The sequence below is a fragment of the Ruditapes philippinarum genome, unplaced genomic scaffold (assembly GCF_026571515.1).
Source record: "Ruditapes philippinarum isolate M1 unplaced genomic scaffold, ASM2657151v2 ctg517_1_1_1_1, whole genome shotgun sequence".
Classification (NCBI taxonomy): Eukaryota; Metazoa; Mollusca; class Bivalvia; order Venerida; family Veneridae; genus Ruditapes; species Ruditapes philippinarum.
In genome coordinates, this window is record NW_026862442.1 from 365279 (window position 1) to 387968 (window position 22690).

The 22690-nt window shown below is 30.9% G+C and overlaps 1 protein-coding gene across 2 annotated transcripts in view; it reads left to right on the forward strand.

The window, feature by feature from the left end:
* Positions 1–6717: 6717 nt before the first annotated feature.
* Positions 6718–22690, forward strand: part of LOC132719092 (uncharacterized) — a 33196-nt gene continuing 17223 nt past the window's right edge. For both annotated transcript variants that reach the window (XM_060702835.1, XM_060702836.1), the window contains exon 1: positions 6718–6920. The gene's annotated coding sequence lies outside the window, so the exon portion shown is untranslated. The remainder of the gene's footprint in view (positions 6921–22690) is intronic.

Genomic DNA, 22690 nt, shown 5'->3' on the forward strand with positions numbered 1-22690 from the left:
GCCCACGAGATTAATAACTTGTTGGCCACCGAGATAATATCTTATGGCCACGAGATTAATAAGTCGTGGCCCACAAAGATAATAAGTCGTGGCCACGAAGATAATTTATATTGAGGCCACAAGATTAATAAGTCGTGGCCCCACGAGATAATAAGTTCGTGGCCACAAGATAAATAACTCGTGGCCACGAGATAATAATCTTGGAGGCCACAAGATAATAAGTCGTGGCCACGGGGATAATAAGTCGTGGCCCCACGAGATAATAAGTCGTGGCCACAAGATAATAAACTCGTGGCCAACGAGATGAATATCTTGAGGCCACAAGATAATAAGTCGTGGCCACGAGATAATATCTTGAGGCCTCAAGATAATAAGTCGTGGCCACGAGATAAAATAAAACTGCAAATGTCACCTCTATGCCACCGTACAAAACACCTTGGTTAGTCGCATTGAGGTTTTTACAGAAAATAGGAAATTTGGCAAAACTTCAGATTTTAATCTTTTATAAACTGTCCTTGTTAAATGTATTAATTGTCATTGATATTCCAGGAAAAGTCTACGATATAATCTTGATAAAACTTTTTGTCACAACCCTTTTTTCTACACATCAAAGAATAAGTTTTAATTGAATATAATAAATAATAAATATTACATTTAGCTGGGTATGTGACCTATATTGGTTTAATTTACATATCATATATTTAAAGCTGAGTAATTATGATAAAATATTAGTTTGGTAAAGGTTGTTTAAGGTCCATTAAGTCCCAAAAATGACATCATTTATAGTCCTTTAAGCATTTTATTTAAGTTGTTGAGTTAAAAGTTTCCGAAACGGTACAGAATATGTTGCGGCTTTTGGAATTTATGCTGTGATAAGCAGGCTTTATTACCTCTGATCCCCTTTCAAAATTCCATTTTCTTTAGTTTCGCTCATTTTTTTTTCGTTTATTGCACACACACTGGGCCATATGCCGCTTTTCATGGAATGGCTCTAACGTGTCACATTTAATGTCCTACGATAAGCACTATATGAACACATCCGTAAATGTTGCGAAATTCAAAATTTCATCATCAAATGTTGAAATGAAGCCAGTGCTAGGGGGCGACATGGACGGAAGCATACAATTACCAGTACCGTCCATGAACAGGCTCAATCAAACCGAGCCTGCAACATTTTCAATTTTGCGTTTTGAGCGTTCTTCTGGGATTCTATAAATTATACAAATTCATTTTAGTTCAATTGTGTTGGTAGCTATAAGCTTATTGAAACACTCTCGAATCCGTTCCTGGAAGCAACGAATGTAAAGTTTCTTCCTCAAGGAAACAACGCTTGCCCCTGACGGATTTGAACTCACGCGGTCAGCACTCCTAAGATTACTTGTCCGACGCGTTAACCACCCAACCACGCCGCCACTCAAATTTCACTCTTTTTTATTTGCCATATATAGCTTTTGGATCAGTAGTAAATTGTTCATGATCTTGTAAAGAAGACAAACCACAGGGATAAGACGCTTAATCTGATATCATCCCCTACCGCTACCATTCACCTCAAGTCCCAGTTGCAACCAATAATAATATTATTTAAAATAAGTTGCTACCCTTGTATAACTAATTCTATATAGGTATAATGAAAATTGTGTAATAGAATCATTTTATTGTTGTTATGAATACTATAAATGTGGAAATTGACTTTAAATAATATTTTTGGGGGTTGTAACTGGGACTGAGGGAGTGGAGAGGTAGATGATGATATCAAATCAAAGCGGCTTATCCCTGTGAGACAAACTACCTATTTTGTTTACGTTTTGTCACTTTATAACCAAATATTCCATCTTCAACACTACACTCTAGACATAAAACATACAACGCATTTTGCCTTCTCTTCACAGGAAACAAATACATGTAAATCTTATTCACTTATGAGGCTTTATATGTGCCTTTAAACATTAAGTATAGATATGAGCCGCGTCACGACAAAACCAACATAATGGGTTTGCGACCAGCATGGATCCAGACCAGCCGCCTACGCATCCGCGCAGTCTGATCAGGATCCATGCTGTTCGCTATCAGTTTCTCTACTTAATATAGTATTTGTAAGCGAACAGCATGTATCCTGATCAGACTGCGCGGATGCGCAGGCTGGTCTGGATCCATGCTGGTCGCAAACGCACTATGTCGGTTTTGTCGTGACGTGGCTCATATGCATTGTTGGGAGCAATCTTGCAAGCGGTTAACTGTCATAATATAACAGCAGATGCTACCTTATATATGGGTTTTTCTCAAGGATTCGATCATGTACATATCAAACATATATATGTTATTGACTTAATTGTTACCTATGCAATCTGATGGTAAAGGATGATTTACGACTTAACGACAGGTTGAGTGAAAATAGTGCAGGGATCAAAACCCGTAAAAGGATACCATGTGCTTGAATAAAAATGTGCAAACTCCTCACAGTGATTACCTCCCTTGGCAGAATTGTAATCACTGCCTTCACATGATGATGGAAGTCACATGACGTAACGTCGAAATTCAAATGTAAATACCGACCGTTACAAAGAAAATCTAACGTCATTTTTCTCTTTCTGTTTTATTTTTAACCTTTTGTACCTACGTTCGTTATATTTTATCCAAAAAAATACCAAAAGTATACAAAATAATGAAAAATAAATTCAAAAGTTAAAAAATATCAAATATCAAATGTTGATATTTGAATGTTTGTGATGGCAGAGATCTCTGTACTGATAAGGGAAGATCACTGCGTAGGAGATTGAAAAATGTGGTGTATTTCGGAAGAAGTTCGTGTGCTATCAGTTTGACTTCCTGTAAAATTAACAGGGAAGGACTGAATATAAGAATATTTTTCATTGATCGCTCTAAAATAAAAATTAAGTGATAGTTCTAACCACTCTAAAATAAAATCAAAAGGATGTTTCTTACCATTTCATATTAAATTTTAAGGATAGCTCTAAAATAAAATGTAATTGATACTTTTTGCCACTATTAAATAAAATGTAAAGGATAGTTCTAAAATAAGATGTACAGGAATATGACAGTTCTTTAACTTTAAGGTTAATTTATGAATAATTATAAATTTTATAGAGTCAAATTTAAAACAAGTAAAAGGAACACCTAAAATAGAAGTTGTCCAACTTTGAAAAATAATCAATATCAATATGCTATAATTTTCAATGTTTACAAAATGGGTATTTTTTTACTTACAAGAAATAATTATTATATCATTGTTATGCAATTAAAACTTAGAAATAACATGATTTTGCATGTTAACCAGTTTTTGATTTTGGCCCAGTATTTTTTTTTTAAAGAAACCTTTTTTTTTTAAGGTTTTAGAAAAAATTTTACTTATTGTTTTTTTTGATAAAAAAGTAATATTTTTTAAGTTTTCTAAAAAAAAATTTGTTAAACTGGATATTTACTTTTTTAAAAAAATTTTTCCCGTCCCTTTTTATTGTAGGAAAAATTTTAAAAAAAAATGGGATAATTTCCCCTTTTAAAAACATTTTGTAAATTTTTTAGTTTGCTACCCCCAATAACAAAAATCATTTTTTTGTGTTTTCAATTTTTTACCTCCTGGGGAAAAATCACACCGTTTAAAAAAAAAAAACAATTTTTTAAAAAAAAATTTAGGGAAAACCCAATTTCCCCTAAGGTTAAAGGGCTATTTAAAAAAATCGATTTCGTAGTCCCCGACCTAAAAATTCCAAAACCGACGACCACTTTATGACAAAAACTGAGGGGATTAAATATCAATAGGGAGTTTGATTTACATTATTTTTTCATGATTGCCTATGAAACTTATGGAAAGTTGTAGAGAATACTGATACCCCAATATAAATTATCAATAACCTAAATTAATCCCCCTCCACTTTGCAAAAAAAAGATACTATAGTAAATAAAAATACTGAAAAAAGAACAACTTGTTAGATAACATAGCCCGTGTGGCTTATTTAACCGGCTACTGTTGCAAATGTTAATGGTGCTATTAAATACTAGTAGTACTAGGTCCACTGTTCTTAGTGCCGTCAATTATTTTCATGTCACATTATTGTGTGTTATATCAAGGTCCCTACGTTTCAAAACGAATCTACAACTTTAGCGTTAAAGTTATATTTTTCCTTAACTTCTTTATAACTGAAGGGATTCAATTCAAAAATATGTTTATTATCATCAGAACAGAACAGAACAAAGTTTATTTCATAACAAGCATTTTGAAATATAATTTTAGGTCACATATTTTACAAAATAGGAAAAACACACATAAAGAAAAAAATCAATACAATACTGAGCAATGGGATATTTACTACATACAATGCAATACATTACAGATAGTGACAAAACTCCATTTATCAATTAATATTTATATCTATAAATTACTTCTGTAAATGAATAATGAAGATTACTAAATTTAAGCGGAGAACAATTGAACTATAACTTCGCTTTTAATCGAATTTGTTTGGCAAAATATTTAAATAATATAAAGAAAGAACATCACGGTATAATTATAATTATAATCAAAAGAGCATCATAGTACTTTTGAAAAATTCTAGATTTATCATTTCGTCTGATGTCTGCCCTTTTTAAATAATAGCATAAGTTTGTAAGTACTTTATGGCTTTGAGATTGCAGTAATTCTATAAATTTGGCCATACTAGGCCGAATGTAAAAATAACGCTTAATATATTGGCTACGTAGATTTTCATAAGCACTGCATTTTATAACAAAATGATATTCGTCTTCGAGCTCGTTAGCATCACAGAATTGACAAGTTCTTTCGTGGCGTGCTACAGGGCGCGACCATACCTTTCGGACTCAATTCTAAGTCTGTGGGAGGACACTCGAAGGCGTGTAAGTCTAAGCACACAACATTACTAGATACATCTGCACGTAACATGCAGTCGATAAGTCTTTGTTTAAAAATAGGTAAGAACTGTTTCATCAATACACTGTCGGGAAAATTCCATATTTCGGCAAAACCATGTACCGCGAGCAGTTTTCTAATTTTACATGGCCAGTTATTTGTGCCATTTTCACATTTGTCTCGGGCATTATCGTAAACGTATTATTCATTATTGTTATTATTTTTATCATCAATCTACATCATATGACATAAGATTTATATCACTTGCAACTATATATTTCCACAATAATTATCTCCCCTTTAAACTTAAAATTTTGCGAAGATTTGTTTTTATATTTCTACTAGTTTAACATTTTTATTTGCTAAATGATTAACATTAAACTTTGATCATCACCCACACACTCTAGCACCAATGTCTGCATGCGCTTTGAACTTAGAATTTTACTTAAAAAAATATTTTTAATTTTCATACTAACGGACGGACGGACATTTATATCAAATAAACATATATATGTCATACTAATTATATAACTAATGACAAAAAAGGAAAGCAATTGTATGTGAGAACTATATATCCAATATCTAGTCGATAGCAGTTTCGTAATCTTTTCTAAGAAATAGGTGTGTCTCTTCGGAATTGTAAAGTAAAAAAGATAATGAACAAATTCGTAGTCGTATTAAACATTATAATTATTAAACAACATTTCTCACTAATAATGAACCGTTTGAATCTATTAATGAATTGATAAATGACATTTCGCTTTGTGGGGGAACGACCCTAATGATATAGTATGGATGGGCAAGGCCAAGCACTTTACTACTGATAGTTCCACTGTTGTATTTTAATAATAAAATCAATTAAGGTCTGAGCCACAGAAGAGACTTCGTGTTATATTGTGTAAAAATATCAGCATCCTTGTTATTCCGTAGCCACCTTCGCAAAATTCCGAGCTTATTCGTCGAATGTTCCTATAGTCCCCGGTTTGCACTGAACGGACTATACTAGAACGGGAAACTTCAGGTTACTGTTTCAACTAAAATTTCTGATCAGTCATTAAAATTTGAGGTCCCGTTTATGAGTACTTAAACACATGGCACGCTAAAGAACTAGGAGAAGCATCGTTTCTTGGGACATCTTTCTGTATCTGTATCTTGCACCATACAAAAATCTTATAAGGACTAATAGAAAGACTATGGTTCTTTTTAAAATTGGACAACATGTTATGCAAACTTAAATTGCCTGTTTTTACTTAAACATTAAGTTACTTAATTTAGTTGATAAACTGTGTGAGTATTAAGTCAATCAAATATTCATAATAGATATTATTCACATTTCTTCGTATGTGATTCAACAAAAATGGTGGTTTATTAAATATATTTGTTACTTTCTAGCAGTAATTATTTAACAAAAAAACATTTGAGGCACTTGTTCGCATTTTCTGTGTACTATAAACCATTAGTGAATTTGTGGCTTTACTGTTATAAAAGACTATTTGTTTTCTTTATAGCGATCGCATCTGATGCTCTTAACAACTAATCTATAGCCACTTATAGGTGTAATAACTAAAGCATCGAAAGTAGATATTACTACATTCTGCCTAATTACAGCACATTATACGTTCAATTCGATTCACTCGAGAGTCTTTTGCAATCGGTTTTTTACCTTTTTCTGAAAGAGTTCGTCACACGTAAAAAAAATTAATGTAACACAGTGTAATTATCAATAGAATCACTTTATAGCAAAATAAAAACTAAGGAAATACTCAAGTCGAATGTTTGCGCATGATCGATGCCCGCTTGCGCATGCGCACGAAACTGAATTAAGCGCAAACATGCCGATTTTGATAAAAATAAATATTAATGAAGCGACAATCCCGAAAGACGCCTACTTTGATGAAAATTTGTATAACAGTGTTGTTTTTGTGGCAAATAGAACAAACTAACTTGATTGCTGAATTGGTCAACATAAAACATATATAAAAAGGAGTTCAACAAACAAATAGCGAACAGCAGAAAGGACTTTACAGAAAAAGAGAAAGTAAGTTTGTTTATAATAATTAATTGTTTTTTTCATTGATAAAAGTACATGCAGATTGATGGTAATAATTATATATTTAAATGATGAGTTCAAATATTTCACTACGCGTTTTTCAATATTTATTTGAGTAATTTTTGTTGTTTATTTCGTAACCAAATATTGACATAAAACGAAGATTTGACGACAATATCTTTACAAATTATATATTTAATAATATTCAAGAGGTAAAATTCATGCGGTGTGTAGAAGGCCAGTGTCTTTTCAATTGAAAATGCATTTCTATTTTTGCTAAGACAAATGCAGCTTGAGTGAATATCATACATTATTTTTTGCTACAGCTATATAAAATATAAGCAGAATGAAAACGGTGTAATATAATTTATTTAAAGTTTCCTTGATCTAAGATGTATGATTGTAGAAACGTTGTAAGTGACCGAGAGCAACCGAGCTCGTTTTTAGAGTTATCTGCCCTTGATTTTGAAAAAAAAAAAAACACTAAAGCAGATAATTCACATATTAGCAAGGCCTTCAACGTAGCTAGCTCACTTATTAGTTACCTTTTTTATTTTTACTTCTTAAACTTATGCCAATTTTTTTTTAAGGTAGCTAATTTTTCAATAATGCTCAGTCTTTTAAATTGATCTCAAAAAAGGTTACACAACTGTTTAGTTGAATTTCATAAAATCGTGTATTGTTACAAACGGTAAAATGAAGAAAAAAACATATATAGCAAAATTTCTCAGACTTAAGTATAAGTTAACTGCACAAGAACTTACCTACAATAGTAAAATGAAAATTCACATTGAAGTACAGTTAATTTAGAAACGAGCTCTCTGACCCCCACTTTTAAGCTGCATGCCTCCACATGAGCAAAAATATTTGAAGAAAATCAAATTTGAGAAAAATGTACTGAGATATTAAGAAAAACTAAAAAGATTCAAGTCATAATTTGCATATAATGTGCGATTAATGACTACTTTTGCAGCATTTATCACCATATTTCTACTGCGTGACTAACAAAGCATGGGCCATTTTTGTATATTCATGACATGTATTTGGTAATTTACGTGTATTGAAAATGTCGTTTGCAATACTTTGTTCACGTCACAATGTTTACTTTTAAAAACATGTTCAACAATTTCATAATGATTCGCATGAATCTGGAAGCATGCTGCTTTAAATGTTTCTGTAATATCATAATAGTACGTTAAGGTTATGTAAAATGCAAATAAATTATGTCAGTCTATATACTGATGCATCCGCTTTTCGTTAATTTTCGCTAATTCGTTTTCCGCACAATTCCTATTAAACAAAATCTTTTCATTTTATTATCAAGTCAGATATATCTAGTCATTGTAATCTAGTAGTAGCATTAAAACCTGTTTGAATAGGTGGTTCATTAAAATCTTAAATTGAATTAAATATGTGAAAATAATATAACAATGTCAAAAATGACATAAATAATTCAGTAGTTCATATTTTCCAGTTACTAGTATCATTGTTGTTTAGTTTTGTGAGATATCTTGTTTATTTTGATATTTTGTTTTAAAAACAATATATTTATAACACAAATATTAATATAACAAATATTGATATTTGAAAATAAATATTTAAGAAAAAATCCGAGTATTTTCGAGCACATGTGTCTAAAATATGATATTCATTTCTGGGTAGAGCTTAATCAAATGTTGTAAGAACATGTAACCTAACCCATTTGGCTTTTGGTACATACTTAACATTTATATAAAATTTTACAAGTATGTGCTGCAGTAAAATAAGTTGAAACTTAAAGGGACTCCACTGAAGGTTTTTTTAACATGACATGACTGGATATATATTTTTTCGAGATTAATGCTCCATTTGGTGTAGGTGCAGACTAATAATTTGTGTGCAAAATTTTAGATCATTCGCTCAACAGTTTTTTCCAGGATAATAATTATTTTTAAAGCGAATAATAACCCAAAAATGAAAAACGTTGCAATGCTTTTCACTCAAATCAGGCTAAGAATAGCATAAAATACGATTTAATTTCTTAGTATATTTCTAAATAATCTTTTGCATTTTTCTCTTTTTTAAGTGTTTTATGTAAGGATACAAATTTAATGTTTTTAGGCTTTTGGGCCTCAGTGGAGTTCCTTTAAAATGTAGAAGAAAACAGGTAATGCTATTGCAGTCAGCTTGAAAATATCATACTATATCATTTATTATCCATTTATGTCTGTGATTTTATTTTATTTCAATGGTAAAGTATTTGTTATATAGTATAGTACAGAACTTAAAATATGTATACTGGACAAATCCGAAAAAATCGTGACAATGGCTCGTGGTTTCATCAAATGACATTTGAGCCGCGTCATGACAAAACCAACATAGTGCGTTTGCGACCAGCATGGATACAGACCAGCCTGCGCATCCGCACAGTCTGATCAGGATCCATGCTGTTCGCATAAAGACCCTATAACAAGTAAAGAAACTGCTAGCGAACAGCATGGATCCTGATCAGACTGCGCAGGCTGGTCTGGATCCATGCTGGTCGCAAACCCATTATGTTGGTTTTGTCGTGACACGGCTCATTTGTTCTAAAATAAGGAGTTGTTTTTCATTTTCTTACATTTAATGTATAAAAAATATCATGAATCACAAAGCAATTGGTTTTGTAATTTAAGAAGATTGGAAACAAAACCATAAGTAGGTTTATTAGTTGGAAATTCTTTCTTTGAAATAAAAGGAATGAAAATAAATGTCATTAAAATGATTGGCTGTAAAAAAAAATATTTGTTTTTTTAATACGTATTAGATATGTTTTAATAATTGACACATATGAGACGTTTTATCGGTGAGTTTTGATGGGTAAAAATGAAATCATGTTTTATTTGATTATGTTTACAAGCAAATAAGAAATTAAAACGTCTCATTATTTCATGTTATTGATCGAGTCGAAACATCTCTAGAATCAGTTTGTAAAACATGTATTTTAAAGAATAGGTATTATCTTTTAGCCGTGTTCCAGAGACAGTATTTATACAATAAGAAAGTAATAAAATCTTCTCATTTATTACACGTACCAACTGGTAGGTTACAAAGAATAGAACTGAAAGAAATGCAAGATAATGTTTGTATTGTAAATTTTTCACATGATGTAGAGGCCGAATATCATTTCATTTTATTCTTGTTGTTATAAAATGATATAAGAAAAAAGAAGACAATACGCTTCTGTTATAGGAAACATGTTATTTTTAAATTCACTGATGCGCTAAAATCTGATAAGAAGAAATGTTGCTTTGTAAAATAAAACTTCCTCTGATATCATAGACATATCTTCATTATAGCGATTACATGGATTATTTATATTCTATTTTGATTTGAAAAAGATTTTTTTAGCTCTGTCTAGATCTTATCAATTTTTTATATACACTGTATATATTTCGGAAAAAATATTTATAATTATCGCATGATTTGGAACTTTTCCTTTGTTCTTACGAACCCATTATACTCAGTACTCTTCAATGAGCATTTGAAAACTGTATTGATATATAACAGTATCATTTTTTCATTGATTCATATAGGAAAAAAACTCGACTGCTATATAGCGTTTGAGTTTTTTCGCACCTTGTATATATCAATGCAGTTTTTTCAAAGAGGCTCCAATGGGGCAGTGGTAACGACCATTCCCATTAGCAAAATAATGGAATCAATAAAATAAAATAAATAAATACAATGAAAAATATAAACAAAGATAATTAATGAAATGTAATTTACTCTGGTACATCTGCTGAATGAATTATTTCCACTGAAAAAAGCTCTTTAATCTTGAATCAATATTACAATTTACAATCCGCCTCTTACATTGGATGTCTTTTGTATATCTTTTTTGCGGCAGTGAAAACAACTTGAAAAAAAACTGCCTTATCATATATAACTGTACATAATGTAGTTAACGATTGATTGATTGATTGATTGATTGATTGATTGATTTATTTATTTATTTATTTATTTATTTATTTATTTATTTATTTATTTATTTATTTATTTATTTCTATTACAAAAAAAAGAAAACATGCCATTGCGATAAAACAATTATAGTATATGAAACTCGTTAGTTACGAGGATATTACACTGGCTGGGCGACATCTCGGGATGTTTCTGCAAAAAATTGTCTCGGCCTAACGGCCTCGCTTTTTTTAGCAGAAACATCCCTTGATGTCGCCCCAGCCAGTGGTATATCCCCGTGACTGCCTCGTTTCATATACTATAACTATTACTTATAAGACGATGTACATGTGTAATAGTTTGATTCATCTGATATCCTCCGCGATTTTTCTTCGCAGTACACCCCTGACATAATAAGGCGACATATTGGAATTGCTTTCAGTCACATGGTAAAAAGGGTGGTCTCCATGTGCCTCTTTTGTTGCAAAAGTGAAAGAAATATGTTTTTATACAGTAGAAAAAATAACAAAAGTGATATTTGAAATTGAAAATGTTTGCAAAAGTTACCTTGGAGCGAATTACGTTTGTGTGTACTAGGGCACTTATCCAAAGTACACGGAAAGAAACGATGTTTTTACGATTGCTATTGAACGATAATGTAAAGAAATAATCTGATTAAAACTTCAATTAATCACCTTATAATGTTTAAATGTCGAGAAAGGGTTGAAAGAGTGTATCATTTTTATTTCCATGGAATATCAGTAAATATTACAGAGAGAAAAACACATGCCATTGGGGAACGTCAACTGTAACTTAATATTCTAGAGAAAAAAAATAGAATCATATGATGTCAAAGTGCATGAACCTTTTATGAACAGCTTGGAAAAGCGCAATTTGTCCGCATCGCCTCTTTTAGTAAACTTCAACACCGTCAATACATATCATTGTTTAAGGAGATCGTCTGTCATTTTCTTTCTTTTTTTCTAAAAGCCGATTTTTTTACCAATAAAATAGAAAAATGTGTGGTTGTGATCTAAATATAGGAGTACAGCATGTTTGACTCAGATGTGCTTTAGTTTCATTTATTTGAAATAAGTAAACATATTTGTGTTACAGTCATTTCTGACAAAGTAGAAACATGACATTCTTTAAATGAAGTCATCATCTGTTTTTAATTACGGGAAGGAAAAAACAGTATATAACATGAATATTTTAATTGTAATCCGTGTTTTTTTTCTTTAACTGAATTGTAAAAATAAATCATTAAGCAGAAAAAATATGTCTGCGCTCCATTCAAACTATGAAAAATGGTAAAATTTCTGTAAAAGTATAATTGACTTAAACACTTCAACATTGGTTGATAAATCTAACAGCTTATATGCTAAATAAAAGTACGTAAATGTTCTTAAATTGGTTAAGCCAAAGAATATTTATTAGAATGACATTTATATATATTACTTATGTAAGTTAAAGGTGTTCGAGGAAAAAAGAATATTGCGAAGAATCAGCAGAAACGCGACATATTTCTTAATTTTATAACTGCCTTATTAACGAAGGGGTAAGAATTATGATAGAAAATGTTTATGACACTATCATGGCACTATTGTGACACTATACCAATTTTTTAGCTGTCATCTTGAGTTGAATTAGTAATATATTCCAAAAGATTGAGTATTATACTGGTGATTGATCAATGATTGAGAGTGGAATATGTTTATGATATAATATAAAAACGACCGTTATTATAAAAAGACTGCCCCACACTTTTGAAGAATTGAACTTTACCGATGTATGTATGTATTCTATGCTTAATAAGGGTCCATCTGCCCTTTTAGAAACTGAGATTATGGACCCCGGACATGTCACCATTCATGCCCTTAAATGATATTATCAACCAAAATTTGAATTCAGCAATTCACTTAAAGATACTTAATACATGTATGTATACATGTCGAACTTTACCGATACATACTGAACGATTTTTATAGGAATTTCCGTTGGTCACATGCATTATTGATTTTTTTCCGTATTGTAAAATGTAAAAATTGAATACAATTATGACAAAATGTTAAGTAATTTTTTATTTTAAAGTTAAGTGATTATTTACATTTCAATGGCAATCATGTCAATTTAAAGGGATACTCAGGCAAATTAGTAACAACAATCTTAAAATGATCTTATGTACTCAAATCATGCTAAAGTACCAGCATGACTTTCTGTATCAGTCATATATATTTTGAGTTTATGCATAAGTACATCTATATATGTTGAACGAAATTTTGACGCCGACAGAATCAACAAGTAGTTTTAAAACAAGTAATGTGACTTGAACAAACCCTGGAAGTTACAATAACAGGTATTGTAGATATTGTATGATCGAAACAAGTCTAAGTCATTCATTTGACATGTTCTTTAACGTTTCCCGAGTTCACTAATTTGAAATCTTAACGCTCTAACCTGATCCATGTGGGTCAAGTTAGAAAACCACCATTTTATTCTTTACAAGGAGAAAAGTTTTGTTCCTGTGACTGCCCAGTTTATTTATTTTGAGGTCATTTACAAAATAATGAATAAAAAATTCAAAACGAAGAAATAAAAATTTTGCCTGTGTCTCCCTTTAAGTCTCAAATATAACTAAGATAACTTTTGTATCCATTTTTTAACCATTTATATAAATTATTGGAAATTTTGTAAGCATATAATTTTTATAAAAGATGATATTTAAATCAAGTGACTCGGACATAAATAAGAGTTGAACTTCTAGGTAAATTAATGAACAATTTTGACTTTTAAAACGTGTCTTTACAAAGCTGGTTTCTTAACATATGGCAAAGCGAGCATCAAAATATCATTAATCTGATCTCTGGGGAGTGCTATTTGATTTGTTTACATTTTTTAAAGAGGGCAAATGGAGAAAATCTAATGTACTTTTTACAGGATTGACATTTTAGTATTTTAGTAGGTACCTACGCAACTACGCCTACTGTGAACATGTAACTATTTGTCTTGAATTGTCAATCCAAGACAGTCTAAACCGTTGTGTTTATTGTGTTAAATAAAAACGTATAATAGTATTTAAGAATTTAAAGTTCACTGTAACTATACATTATAAATTATTTCAAATCCTGAACATTAACTTTGTTTTTGTATTCTGAATGTATGACGACTTAGTTTTGGATAATACATAATTCTCTTCAAACTGAATTTTATTGAGATAATGAGGTGATAACACTTGGCAAGATAATGTCGACCTAGTAATCGCATAAGAAATACATATACATCCACCCTGTGATGGTTTGCTTTCTTTAAGGACTGCTTCATTTCGTTTTCTTTTTTACCTTTGTCCCAGTGCAATTTCATCCCCTTGCGTCGGATTTGCTGTCTTCTCTGGAACCCCGTTCTTGAACGGTGTCCTACTGGTCGCCCGTGGTTCTGTCTGGCTGGATAATGTAAAGAGAGCATGAGAATTGCATCGTCTTCACTTTTCTTTACCTCCAATTAAACTTCCAAGACATCCATAACCATAAAACTACGCATTCGATATATCGAAGTGATTGCGATAAAAGTCGATTTATTTATATTAGATACACGGTTACTTTATTTGGTTTATTTACTTTTGACAAAGTCAAGCAAAACGCCAATCCTTAAAATTCTGAATTTACCTCAACATACTTGTTGATTAAACAATTGTGATATACCCAAGGATGTCATGTTTTTGTCTAATGTATAGATAATTTTGTCTAAATAAGTTTGCAGAAAACAAAATCACTGACCCCACTAAGGCAATAGTTTAGTCTGATGACGTTTATCTTCAGGGTAAGGCTATTTTGAATTACGAATAGTTCATACCTATTGACAATTGCCCAGAAGTTAATCAAGAATCCAATGTCTTCTACGTTCTGTAAAATTCTATGACCTATGATATATATCAACGCTTTACAGTTAGAAAATATGTATCATAAATACCACGCAAAAAAGTAACGAACCATTTAAAACAAATTACACTATAATGTGGTGATCACCTTCAATTAAACTAATTTCTGACTGGAAGGTTAAATGTTTTTTATAATTTTATTGTCTATCCGTCAAATTATTCTGTATAGAACGATACTTGGGCGAGGCGAGATTGTTCCGTGACAACTGATTTTGGACTTCAGTGTAAGGGGCAAATGTCTCTCGCAGCAGATTTTCTGACCACGTGTTTACTTAGGATCAGGATCAAGATCAAGATCATATCTAAAAACTCAATTATTCTCCATTGTTCATCCTCATTGCTGAAATATTTAATATCAATTTGATAAAATTGGACCTGAAATAGCATGTTTATGAAATTTTAGAAGTAATAAATTGTTATTTTAAAAGATATAAACATTTAACAACTGATTCAAATATTGATATTTATCCTTAAACTAACTCTCATTTTGATTCGACTATTTTTGTATTTATTTCGATATTTGTCTATTTTATCCGAAAAACGATTGTTTCTTTGCAAATCAGCAATATTTTACATAATCGCTATGTAACATTCAGCAAAATACGATCAATTTTAGTGAAACTATGAAAATAAAATCAGGATCCTTTGATTCTGATCCTGATCTTTTTTTAGTGAGATTAGCCGCCGATCACTTGCGGAGAAATTGTTATTAGTTACAGTATCCAAGAAAGCAGGTTAGGGGGGAGCGACGACAGAGATCTGGCCAATGGTTAAATAGGCTTAAACTAAGACAAATTAACGCAAGTATTTTAGTATACAAATCTGATGCAGATTTTGCCAATGGATAGCTATTGAAACTTTCTTTAAATAAAACATAATACGCTTGTTGTGCTAATTTTAATGTAAATAATGTAAAAAAATAACAAGCCAGATCCAAAGATTTTTTTAAAAGTAAAAGAAACAGCAAATATATTGTTGGGCAGTGTTATAAATGTATTTTAAGTAATATTATTTCCTCAACAGCACTAATGAACGCATCCCTTAATCGCACTCTAATTGGTTTTTACCGGAAGAAACATTTAGAGATAAAATCGTACAAACTATTAAAGGATATTAATCAAGTGTGGACTCAACATCTGAATTCATTTTGATTTTTTTGTTACAATTCTAATTGTTCTTTAAGTGACATTATATAACGTAACGAAACGCAGGTGCGAGAATTCTCGAAGGCCATATGTTGTTTCTAATTCATATTTTAAAATAACACATCACATTCGGAATCTTTGCTTTTCTTTTATTTATTACATTTGCCTTCTTGGAATCACTATTAATATCATAAAATGTAAAAACATTAGCTATACATGTAGTTACATAAAGGCATTGATTGTCCATATAGATATGCTGTAGTATGGATGGGTATTGCAAGAAAAATCATATTGCGATATATTGTGATATTTACTGAAACATTGCAATATGTTGCAATATATTGTGAACTACATAAATTGCTAGACAATCAAGGGTAAAACCTACAGAACATTGACTGAAAGAGTTTATCACATAATGTTATGTCCCAATAAATGGTATGTCAGAATCCATTTTATAACAGATTTCAAAACGTGTTGCTAAAAAAGCATTATAAATGAAGGAATTTAAATAACTTAATGTAAATGTCACTTGAAGTCAAGCTAATTCAAGATGAATACATTTCTATCTTTAATAAAATGTTTTGGGTTTTTTTTAAATAAGCTTTAATATATTGAGATATCTGAAAACATATTGCAATATAATATTATACAATTATTGACTAGTAAGCCATTGAATATGATGTGATATTCACCGGCAGATGACATATTGACCCAGGCAAAAGCTGAGGTCAATATGACTTTCTGCCGGTGAATATCACATCATATTCAATAGCTCACTAGTCAATTATTGTTTTATTATATGAATAGGCTAAGAATTAAAAAATATCACAAAATGTACAACCTTATATACATGTAAAATTTTTGCCTCTTTGAAGCGCGAGAAAAAAGAAGCACGTGTTAGGCCTGCAACGACTACTCGAACGCTGCGCATACAAAAGTAATTCAAGTTTATACTCATCATTGCGGTGTAGCCTTTAAGTATAATAGTAAAGTTATGATATTTCAATAAAAAAAAATATGCCATAAAGAACAAAACGCAACAATTATTTTTTTTAATTAACACGCGTAATTAACAGTCTACAACAGTCTACGGTGTATGGTCATTAAATATGAGTCTCAATCTATTTTTAGACTGGGAAATGATTTTATAAAAAGTTCTGTTGACTACTGTTTAGACCAATGAGATTGCAGCTATATTTAGATCATATAATAATGCAGGATAAAATATTTCATATCCAATGTATTGCACAACCATATTCTGTAGATAAATTTTAATGGAAAACAATTACAGAAAAGAAACAGAGAGCAATAACTTCTGTACAGAATTTTTAAAAAAAGCCATCTAAATTCAAAATTATGCATTAGAAAATCGTTGTTCTTGTGCATTGCACTTTCCCTACATTGAAACATCCAATACTTCTTAAATAGCATCGCTCAAAATTAAGGTATGAAACATAGCAAAGTACAAGAGCAATTATTTCAAAATGATGACAGTTCTTTTATAATGCATTTTTCCTTATTAAGATTTATCCATTAATGACCTTTCGAGTTGATATCTCCATAAAAAAAGAATGAAAACTATCAAAAGACAATGACCCAAACATTTTGCAAAGAGAGTTACAATTGGCGCTGCACTATTTCTCAATGAGATGTAACCACTTATTATTATGTTTCATGTGTTATGAATCTAACTGAAATTGTTTGAAGTTTTATGCTCCGGTCAAATTGTGACTGACGGACAGACGGATGTTCTTCCTGAGTTGACATGATAAGGTTATTCTTAGATCTTTCGCACATGTAAGCAAGCTCATTTCACACCATACGCAACTATTAATTAACCAATACATCTATCCCATAATGCCGCTTAAATGTGTGGACATACTTTCCAACATTTTGGGGCTATGGTTTCTTTTTCTTTGTGTGAAAATGTCCCGGGGTCTTCCTCAATCAGTAATGCTGGAAAGTCGCCTAATGACCCAACAAAAAAGTGAAAATGTCCACTTAAAAAAAACGATGGTTAATGTGATTTCCTTTCAATTTTAACTAAAATTATGGACGGAATGAAGGTCATAAACCAATGCAATTTGTCCGAGACGGATGGACGGACGTTCTTACCAGAGCTACATTATGGGGTTTTCTTTTGTTATTTTTTTTTTGCTCTTTTTAACCCCACAATGCAGAAAATAACCCCACAAGAGAAGCGGAATGAATGACACCAAAGACATCTATTGTTATGAGAACAATAGACCAAACCCCATAATGTAGTTCTGGTTTATACGGACAAACGTCCGGGTGAATGGACAACGCCAAGTTTATATCTCTTACGTCTTCGACGGTTATCAAAACAAACAAATAAAGGATGATGACTAATTACGTTCTGCTATATATGGTAAAAACTTTCTATTAATTTGGAACTGGCAAACTAACACAGAATTGATTTAATTAATTAAATTTATGAATTAAGTAATAATATTTCTGCGAACGAAATAACTTTTATACTTATTATAGTAGACTAGACGGTTTCCTACATTTACTGTATTACATATATGATTAACGCATTTTTGTTGTTGTCTGGTTTTTGTTTAATTGCTTTAATTGGAAATTATAGTGTCTAGAGCAGTGAACTGCGTCTTTTTAAAAAGAATATTGCAAAATCATACTTTCAAAAATAATCACATAAGCACATAATATTCTAAAAAAAGGTTTGTTTAAACAAGCAAATGTTTATGAAAACATAGCTATATCAGAGGTATATATTCTTACTAAGAACATTTCCTTGATTTCTCAGAAATAGAATTTATTATATCTATTTTTTAGGCTCTTAATGAATAACCTTATCTTTCTTCATTTAGAATCTTTTACGTTCTCTGGAGAGGAAAATTAATTATTTGTAGAGCAAAATAAATGCATTGTCAGGTGAAAATGAGTATTTGTAATCTTGGAATCTAGCTATCTTTATGTCTTCAGGCAAACCCTTTTATGTTTTAATATCATAAACAAACGACCCCAGAGCTGATTAAATTAACATAAGAAATCTTAGTATCTATATCATTTTGAATTTGTATGTTTGTTCTTTTGTACTTTGTGTGCGTGCGTGCGTGTGTTTTTCTTTTGTTGTTGTTGTTTGTGTTGTTATAATGTGTACATATATATCTTGATATTTGTCATGTGACCATTATTAATGACATGTCACTAGATATTACTGTATATGTATAAAGATTTTGATTATAAAGATTTTGACAAATACGGAACTATATAAACGGTAATATTGCAAAACAACCGTTTATATACAAAAAGGAACCTGTCAAGAATCTTTACAACGAATTTACGATACAACAAACTTCATTTTGTAGGGAAAAAAGTGTGATTTCTTCATGAATTGACAGCAGCCGTCCATATAGAACTTTGTAATACTGCACGTTTGTAACGTCGCTTTTCATTGGATCAGTCGTGACATTTATATAGTTTTATATACAAATCTGGAAACAAAGTGATCCCTCGGAAGCATTAATCACAACAAAATTACAAGAGAATTGCAGACTCGGTTTGATTGAGTCTGTACATGAGGGATTATAAATGCGTGCAACATCCCTCACGCCCCCTAGCACCAGCTTGAGCGATACTCAATTCTCAACATTTAATAGTGCTAGCATCAATGATCCCGAATGACCAGAAAAATAGAACAACACTGAAGTGAAATACGGGGCAACTTTTTACAGCTGCCACACAGCATTTGACACCTGCTGTTGTGAAGTATAAAAATCTGGAAACAAAGTGATCCCTCGAGAATTGCAGACTCAGTTTGATCGAGTCTGTACATGAGGGATTATGAATACGTGCAACATCCATCACGCCCCCTAGCACTGTTGTCTGCTGTCAATTTATGAAGAAATCTCACTTTTTTCTCCAAAAAAAAGATTCTTGCTGTATTATAAATTCGTTATAAATATATCTGGCAGGTTATATTACTGTATATAAACGGTTGTTTGCAATATAACGTACCCTTGCCTAGCAGCTCGGGTCATATTTTCAAACAACTGTTTACATAGGGCCATATAACCTGTCAAAATATATTTATAACTAATAATATAAAAGCCAAAATAATCCAATGAAAATTGATACAAACGTGCTGATTTATAAAAAAAATATATACACCCCACGATTATCCAATAAAAAATGATGTTACGAATTATTATAAATAACTTTTTTTCATTCTGATATATACGATATTATAAGAGGTATCAAGTATATTGTACATTAATTTAATATGCAAAATTTGAAATTAAAGAATCAAAAAGAGATATCTTAAATATGTATGTAAATATTGTTATTTCTTTTACAAATGTAATCATTTAGGCAATACTTTTATACGATACTGTGTTTGTGAAGCAATGTCATTTGTCGATATAATATAAGTTTAGTTGAAACATATGGAGAAAAAAATACCTGTTGATTTCACAAGGGGTATGATACAAAAATATTTGTGGGGCAGGCTTGGGGCGGACAAAAACTTTAATTTTATTTTCATATCAATAAAATGAAAAAGATTGGAAAAAGTTATTGTTGAGTTGCTACATGTCTTTGTAAATGAAACAAAAGCATAAGAATCATTGGCAGATTAGGCAGGAACCCGTGGTCTGACCAAAATGTAGTTTCTAATAATTTATAATACGCGTACGATGATGTTTCGGCATTATTGAGCTTTATTTTATGCTTTTCAGTGGATTACTGATTTATCCGTAAAAAAATTATTTTTGGTAATTTCACAGTGAAAATTATCAAAATATAATTTCACTCTTTTCAATGACGAAACTACTTTTTTAAGATTTTCCCCATGTGGTACCTCAATTTTATTTTTGCTGACAATTCTGACAATGTCAGGCTGTTTAAAGAAAAAGCAAAACTGAAATTGATAAATAACTTAAATGTCAAAAGTAATAAAAAGAAGAAAACTTACTTCTAATCTATTCATTCAAATTCATGAAATTCCAATCACCAAATTTCGTTTTTTTGTTTCATTTTGACAGTCTCAAAAATACATTCCTTCCCCATGCAAAACTGCTCTTGATGACATTTGGGCATATTAAAGTATCCTACGAGCAATAACTGCCGTATGCTTTATGAAAAATTGAAAGCATTGACAGCCATAACTCGAAGAATAAGTTAAATCAACCCAGCGTTCTTGAGCAGGTTTCCAAGTTTTCCATTTTCCTAGCTCCTTTTCTGAATGTTTTCACATCTGTCAACACTTATTTTTTGTCTGTTACAATCCTCAAATAAGTTTTCTTTCTTTTAAGAATGTGTATGACTAACAAATCCAAATTATATCCCTCTGAATCTTACACAATTATTTTCCTCCCATGAAATACACAACTTTAAAAAATGGCTGCCGCTTACAATTTACAAAGCCAGGTCTAATATAAATTCGCACTAAGTAACAGAAATATGGATGGATGGTTGGACTTCTTCTCCTACAAGAATTGTTTGTTTTTATTATCAAAACAAGCGATCATTCATATTTTTTTAATAAAATTAATAAATATCACCGTCATTTAATGTTGATTGGCGGACTTATTTTTCAGCTCAAGACTTCTTTTTTTTAATGAGAAATTCCGAATAAATGGGGCTCTCAATGGGGGAAACAGTTTTAATATTAACGTTAAAATTATGGAAATTTCGTTTTAACTTGTTTTTAAGCATAAAATAAAAAGAAAATTTGTCTGTTTGTTGTGTAAGATGTAATTTTATTTCATCTCGTGAACTTTAAAAACAGTATTCTCACTCGTGGCTTCGCCACTCGTGAGAATACTGTTTTTAAAGCCCACTCGATGAAATAAAATTTCATCTTACACACAAACAAACAAATATCCTCTATATAATTAGATTTTCGAATTTATTTGATGACAATAAAGCGAAACTTAAATTTAGAAAAAGTCTAAATTCAACATTAGAATAATATTTTTTATACACGATAATAAAGAAAATATTTAACTATAAGACAGTTTTACAGGATGACATACAAAAAAAACGATCAAATTTATGCCAAGTTGATTTGTTCCGCTATATTGCATAGCCGTTCCTCAGATAACTCTTGATTGCAAAACAGACACTATCCGCAGGCGTTTTATGAACAGAATCACTTTATGTTTAATTATCTGCAGACATAGGGACTAAATAAAAACTCAAAATCACTTAGAAATTATTTGAATCAGTTAGAGCAGGCTAATTGACTTCCCGTCCGATCGACTGTTGCATCTGAAAATTTAAATTTATTTGTTAGAACTTTAAGCGTGTCATGAATTCTCTTCATTTAACACATTTCATTACATAGAAAAAAATCCATGACAATGTCATGTGGCGACCCATTGCTTCTTTCTTAAAATACTTGACTTTTTCTCGATTTCTTCTGTAATTAAAACGATAATAATAGCATGTGAACATTTTTTCTCTCTATTGAAATATTCTATGGGTTTGTCTTAAAAGAAAATGTCTTCATGTACGTGACTGGTTCATAAATCTTTCATGATATTTTACGAGCTCGAAAACTGAATAAAGTTACAAAAGATTTGGCAATACACTGTTAAGTCTCGACTAAAAACTTATCAGTTTAGATAAAAACAAACGTCTATTTATTTATTTATTTTTTATCTTTTTTTTTAAATTTTTTATTTATTTATTTTATTTTTTTTTTTTTTTTTTTGGAATAGCGTAACTATTAATAAGCACCCTTATAAGAGACAACACAATAATTATAATAAATT